The following is a 5,480-nucleotide window of genomic DNA, read 5'->3' as shown; positions in this document are numbered from 1 at the left end:
TCATTATTTATATTTCTTTCATAGAGGTACCATAGGTGTTTGTATATTTGTATAGGAAAACCTCATAGACAGGATATTTTGTTGTTTACAAAGGACATATGGATTCACTAAGGCAAAGCAGCTCATACCATTCTTATTATAGTTGTGCACTCCACGACAACAATTCCTATACAGACTATTGCAAACCATGTAACTATGCCATACTTTTCATTTTTCCTTGCATGTTCACAATCACTCGAAAATCAGGGAGGAAAAATAAATCAAAATGATTGGTTTGGTTTTTCACTTGCATTTACTGTTTTTTTTTCTTCTGTGGTCTATTTTTGACAACAGCAAATATGGGTAATACTGAAAGTACTACTTATAACCAAAACATAAAATCAAGCTTATACTATATTTGGCTTTAAGACTTAAAATAAAATGCAAAATGAGAAGTAGATTAAAAAATACATCATAACAGTAGTGGCTGACGCAGGTATATCATATTGTATATATAGGCTGACTAGTTCTTCCTGCTGCTATAGTGCCTAGACTGGCCATACTCGAGTCATGTAGGGGCCAAGTTTCCATTCATGCTTTTCATTATTGGGCCATGTCTGTGGTTTATGAGGCTGACTTACTATGCTTTACTATCACTGCTGACATGAGGAACAGGGCATGAGGAGGGAGGGCTTCCATGGCTGGAAAAAGAGTATACAACTGGATGACAACAGAGCATGACCTGAAAGTCTTATATTACAACAAATATATTTATTGTGAGCTTTTAGCCATGTTATGTTGTTAACTCATCAAAAACATACCTGGAGTTGTGTTTTGTTTTTATTGAGTAATCCTGCATTATTAGTCTGTCTACATCTAAAGCTCAAAACGCTCTGTTCCACCTTGTGACGTCATGATGCAATTGTTTTCAAGTAAACAGCTCTTTTTACAATTAGTTCATTAGAGATTGGGTTGATATCTAGAATCACATAATTTTAGTGAAGGTGTATCGAGTCTAAAAACACAGATGAGCTCTTCCTGTATTATCAAGTAGCATCACAAGGTGGAACAAAGTGTTTTTTTTTTTGTATGAGAGAAAAACTCAGCCTAAATATGCAGGGTTTGGGTGTTAAAAAATTTGTGAATGAAACAAAACACAACTCCAGGTTTTTCTTTTATAACAATGATCAGAAAATTGTGTAATAGGGGTCCTTTAATTAATTATTTTGACTGACAAACAAAAATGATCATAATGCAACACGATATGGATGCATGATATTTTTTGAGTGTTCATTTATTTAGAATTCTTCATATTTTTGTTCACTTAAAGGTACAGTATGTAACTTTCTGGAGATGGCACATCACCTGTATGATTCCATGGAAAAAGAAAATTAAAACTACACATTCCCCAGGGAGACAGATACGTTTTATGCCATACTGTGGAATTGTATAGTCGAAGGAAACAAGCAGGAGGAGGCCCTCCTCCAGTTCAAATAAAAGTCAGGTTTGTGGAGACGCAAGCCCATTCACACTAAGGACACATGTTTTTCAGTACAATGAACACACCCATAATGAAAAGGCAAGCTTTCATTTTGGTCTATTTTTGGCTAAAAAAAAAGTCACATACTTTGGTTTTAATAACTTACCCAATAAATTAAAGGTGTGGGCGATTTCTTTGCTGATCCGGCTCCGGGTGTATGCATAACGTCAAATGAACCTTACTGACAGCTATTATTAATCAGATTCCCATCAGGGGAAATTTAGAAAATGGAAGATGTATGAGCTGCAGACACTTAAACCACATGAGAGAACTTTTGCTTTGTTCGTCTCACCTCCAAAGCAACAGCAATCAATTCACTCACTGTATGTACTCCAGTCTATGTATATCCTTAATCTTTTGCTTTGTGCAGTGTCTATGAAGAGCTTTAACAAGTACTAGAAGAGCCGTATACCTAAATCAGGAGCAGTGTGCTGTTTGCCGAGGCAATGACAATAAAAGGTGGCAGAGCAGTCAAAACAAGGTCTGTTCTTCCCAGCTCGGACTAAGTGCTGTTCAAGAGGCTCTTTGTGGCACCCTTAACGTGGTGAAGTGATCTCCTTTACAATTGGGACACTTCAAGAGGCCATCCCCGACAGACCAAAGCAAACTTCCTCTCTGCCTCCTCAGGCTTGTCATTCTTCATCTAACTCTATGCGTGTATTTTTCTAACCAACCAGAGTGTTGTGTTAATGGGCAATTTTCATTAGCATTTTACTGCTTACAAAATGGATTGCTCTTACATTTACAATTCTCTAAATTAAAATAAATGTTATTTCCCACCTTTTGTGGTTTAATAGGAGATATGTTGATAAAACTGTGACTTTGTTTTCGGGCCAGTTTAGTGGGCCAGCCCCTGTCGGCCACATGAAAGCCCTCTGACTTTATGGAGAAGCAGTGTGAATGAAACAGAGGCTGAGGTTGAGAAAAAGCCAAATAGTGCCCAGAACAAGACAGCAGCCCAGTTGGCTCAGTGACAATTTGGCCCACACTACCCACAGACTTAGCACTCACTTTTACAAGTGCCGCCTCAAATTGCCTCTCCTTTCTCTCACTGCAGCTCACACAAAAGACAAGCAAATTGAAACGAACTTTATTGGTGGCAGTATCCAGACATAGTGCATAATAAGCATGTTTGTCAGGATCTAAATAAATAAATGCCCTCAAAGGAAGCTGTCTTAGTGCATATCAGACCATTCTTAAAGCTCTTCGTAAGCTTCTAATATCAAATGCAACTGTGGGCTCAAGCAAAATAAAGGATCTCTCTTTTCTTCTCCTTCTGCCCAATTCCAACTCTTCTTCTTGTCTGTTGAAACATGTGGTCAGCTGTTATGCTTCCATGTGGTCAGATGATCAAAGCCAGGGAGCAGCAGTAATTGTCCCCCGCTGAAGCCCTGCCCCGACTGGGATCAGGATCCCAGCAGGTGGGGGGGACAGCCATGAGAACGGAGGGAGAGGGTGGAGGAACGCAAGAGGCCCAGCCTGGCAGAAATAAAGACTTCCTAAGGGCTGCTCTCTGACAACAGAGGCCCAAAGGAGAGTGAAAAATGAAGCCTCTACACAGGGGTTTTCACTGAGGGAAAGGGGCCGCCATTGGGGTGAACATTAGGCAGAGAGGGCAAGATGGAAAGCATAAGAGAATAGGATTATAATATTTGCTCAGAGCAGGGAGGGACAATAGTGCGTCCATTTCACAGTGTCCTTAGAATGAAGTCTGTGTCGAATCCAAGAAGACCTCTTTGATGATTCATGTAATATGGATGCTGTTTATTTCACCTGCTAAGCCCTGCATCTCCAGTAACAACATCAACAGAAAAATACAACATGACTACACAAGTCAACTTGGCAGGCTCACTTGTTGAACACAGATACGTGAGGCACTGACATGGACACACACTCTCCCCTTCCCCAAACAGGCCAACACACACACTATTAGCATACACAAACACTAGCACACTCACACTGAGAAGGGGAGGGCCACATACCTCCAGCCTCACTGTTTACCTGCAGGCCAGAGGGAGCTGTGAAAGCGCACAGGTCAGCCTACTTTGCATGTATGTGGGAGCCCGCAAAACACTTCTCACTGCTGTCCGTCATTTTGATTGCCCAGCACGACTTCTCCTCCCAGACCCCCACCTCATGAATCCCCCCGGCCAGATGGCTTTTTTTTAACTGTCTGTAGGCCTTGCACCTCTGCTCCACACTAAATCCTCAGGATGGCTGTGGGTTTGGGAGCGCTCCATGGACAAATGGTTCAGAGGTAGCAGAGCAAATAAAACGGATTAAGACAAGTCTTTTCACAAATACTTCAAAACTATTTTGGCGCTCAGCCATGGATCCCCCACTGCTCCTCCTCAAAAGAAGAAAAGAAACCCGCACCTCAAAACATTTTCATACAGATGTGTGTGAACTCCAATAATAATAATGAACATAACAGACCTTCACTCAAAACAACCAGGAGAGTGTATGTTTATTAAACACCTTAACAATACGATTCGGTGCGTGCCATCAACATGTCAGCCTTTCATTTTCCTTTGTGTTGAGCCATCAGTCAGTACTGTCTACGTTCAGACAGTGTGCATTCACACAGAGAAACATGAAGTCACTAAAACTGCAATAAGTGCACTTATGTAGAGCAGAGTGACTCACAGGTCCGTGTATGTGACATTTCATTGTGGTAAAGCCCTCACTACATTATATTTAGAATATTTCTGTTATGTTTTTCTGCTTTTTCTTTTAAAACACAAATGCTGTGAACAGCATTGGTACTGTAAAGTCGCTGCTGCATCAAAGACATTGATATGAAGGAAATCCAAATGTCACCTCTTGGCTTTATCCAGCCAAAGGTTAGATTCTTGGCTCCCCGCTGTCTCCTGTCATTAGGTTGCTTAGCAACGAGCTACAAGCTATAATTAGCTTAGCAAAATTAAGATTTCCATTTTGTTAACACAAAAACACTTATCTCTAGAGTGTCACATGTTCATTGAAAGATGTTCCAAAGGCATGCATAAAAATATGAGTAATTCCTCTTGGCATGTGATGCCTGTCACAAGTGAGTGAGATGTACTAGTGCAGCTGTTAAAGCATACTTAATGAAAAATCAGAAGATGAGCCATGATATTGCCCTGCAAGCATCTGTCATGTGCTATTCTAATATGTTTGGAGTATCCACATTTTGAACCTATATAACAGTTCTTCCATGTCTTGGTTCTCTTTGTGAGTCCTCCATATCAGAAAACACTGACATTTTATTTTATTTTTATTATGTATGATGCCACTGCTAGATTACTGAATATATTTACTCAGTCAATTGTATTTCAGACAAACCCTCTCCACAGAAGTAAACCAGTTCATCCATGTGCCTCTGCAGCACCAGTCACCCAACCAGACGTCTGCTTATGACACCCACTCTCACTCATGTTTTAGGCTGAAAGACAAGGTCACCAGGATCACTCAATTAGCAGGGGTGACAAAGGACTCAGCAGGACCCTCAGCATCCCCCAACAAGCATAAAAGCATAAGCAGAGGCCCGTTTACTGCCACATGGATTATCGTACGTCAATACCGACTTTTTGTAATGGTCAAAAATATTCACAGCCTCGGCAAAATTATATAATCCATTATCACTAACCAACTATTGGTTTATAGCGACTGGCACATCTGTCAGTTCAACATTAAATCCAAATGCATCTTTAATACACTGCTTAAATCTAAAATAGGATAATTCTGCAATGTCATAAACCTTCAAAAACCAAAACAGAACAGCATTTGTTTTAGTCAATGAAGAAATGTTGGATAATTGTAAAACAATTGAATGACACACAAAAATGTTTTCTTAAAACAGAATGACACTGGAATGTTTGAAAAAAGAAACAATGTTTAGAGGAGTCGTATGTGTGAAAGGTGTGAACTTTCCTCACCATATTGTTAAGAGCTACCTTTTGGCTCTTATTGTTGCTCAGTG

The sequence above is a fragment of the Boleophthalmus pectinirostris genome, unplaced genomic scaffold, assembly GCF_026225935.1.
Source record: "Boleophthalmus pectinirostris isolate CB_2022bp ecotype Guang Dong unplaced genomic scaffold, ASM2622593v1 HiC_scaffold_23, whole genome shotgun sequence".
NCBI classification, from domain to species: domain Eukaryota; kingdom Metazoa; phylum Chordata; class Actinopteri; order Gobiiformes; family Gobiidae; genus Boleophthalmus; species Boleophthalmus pectinirostris.
The sequence above is the reverse complement of the archived record's forward strand: the minus strand, read 5'-3'. Positions refer to the sequence as shown.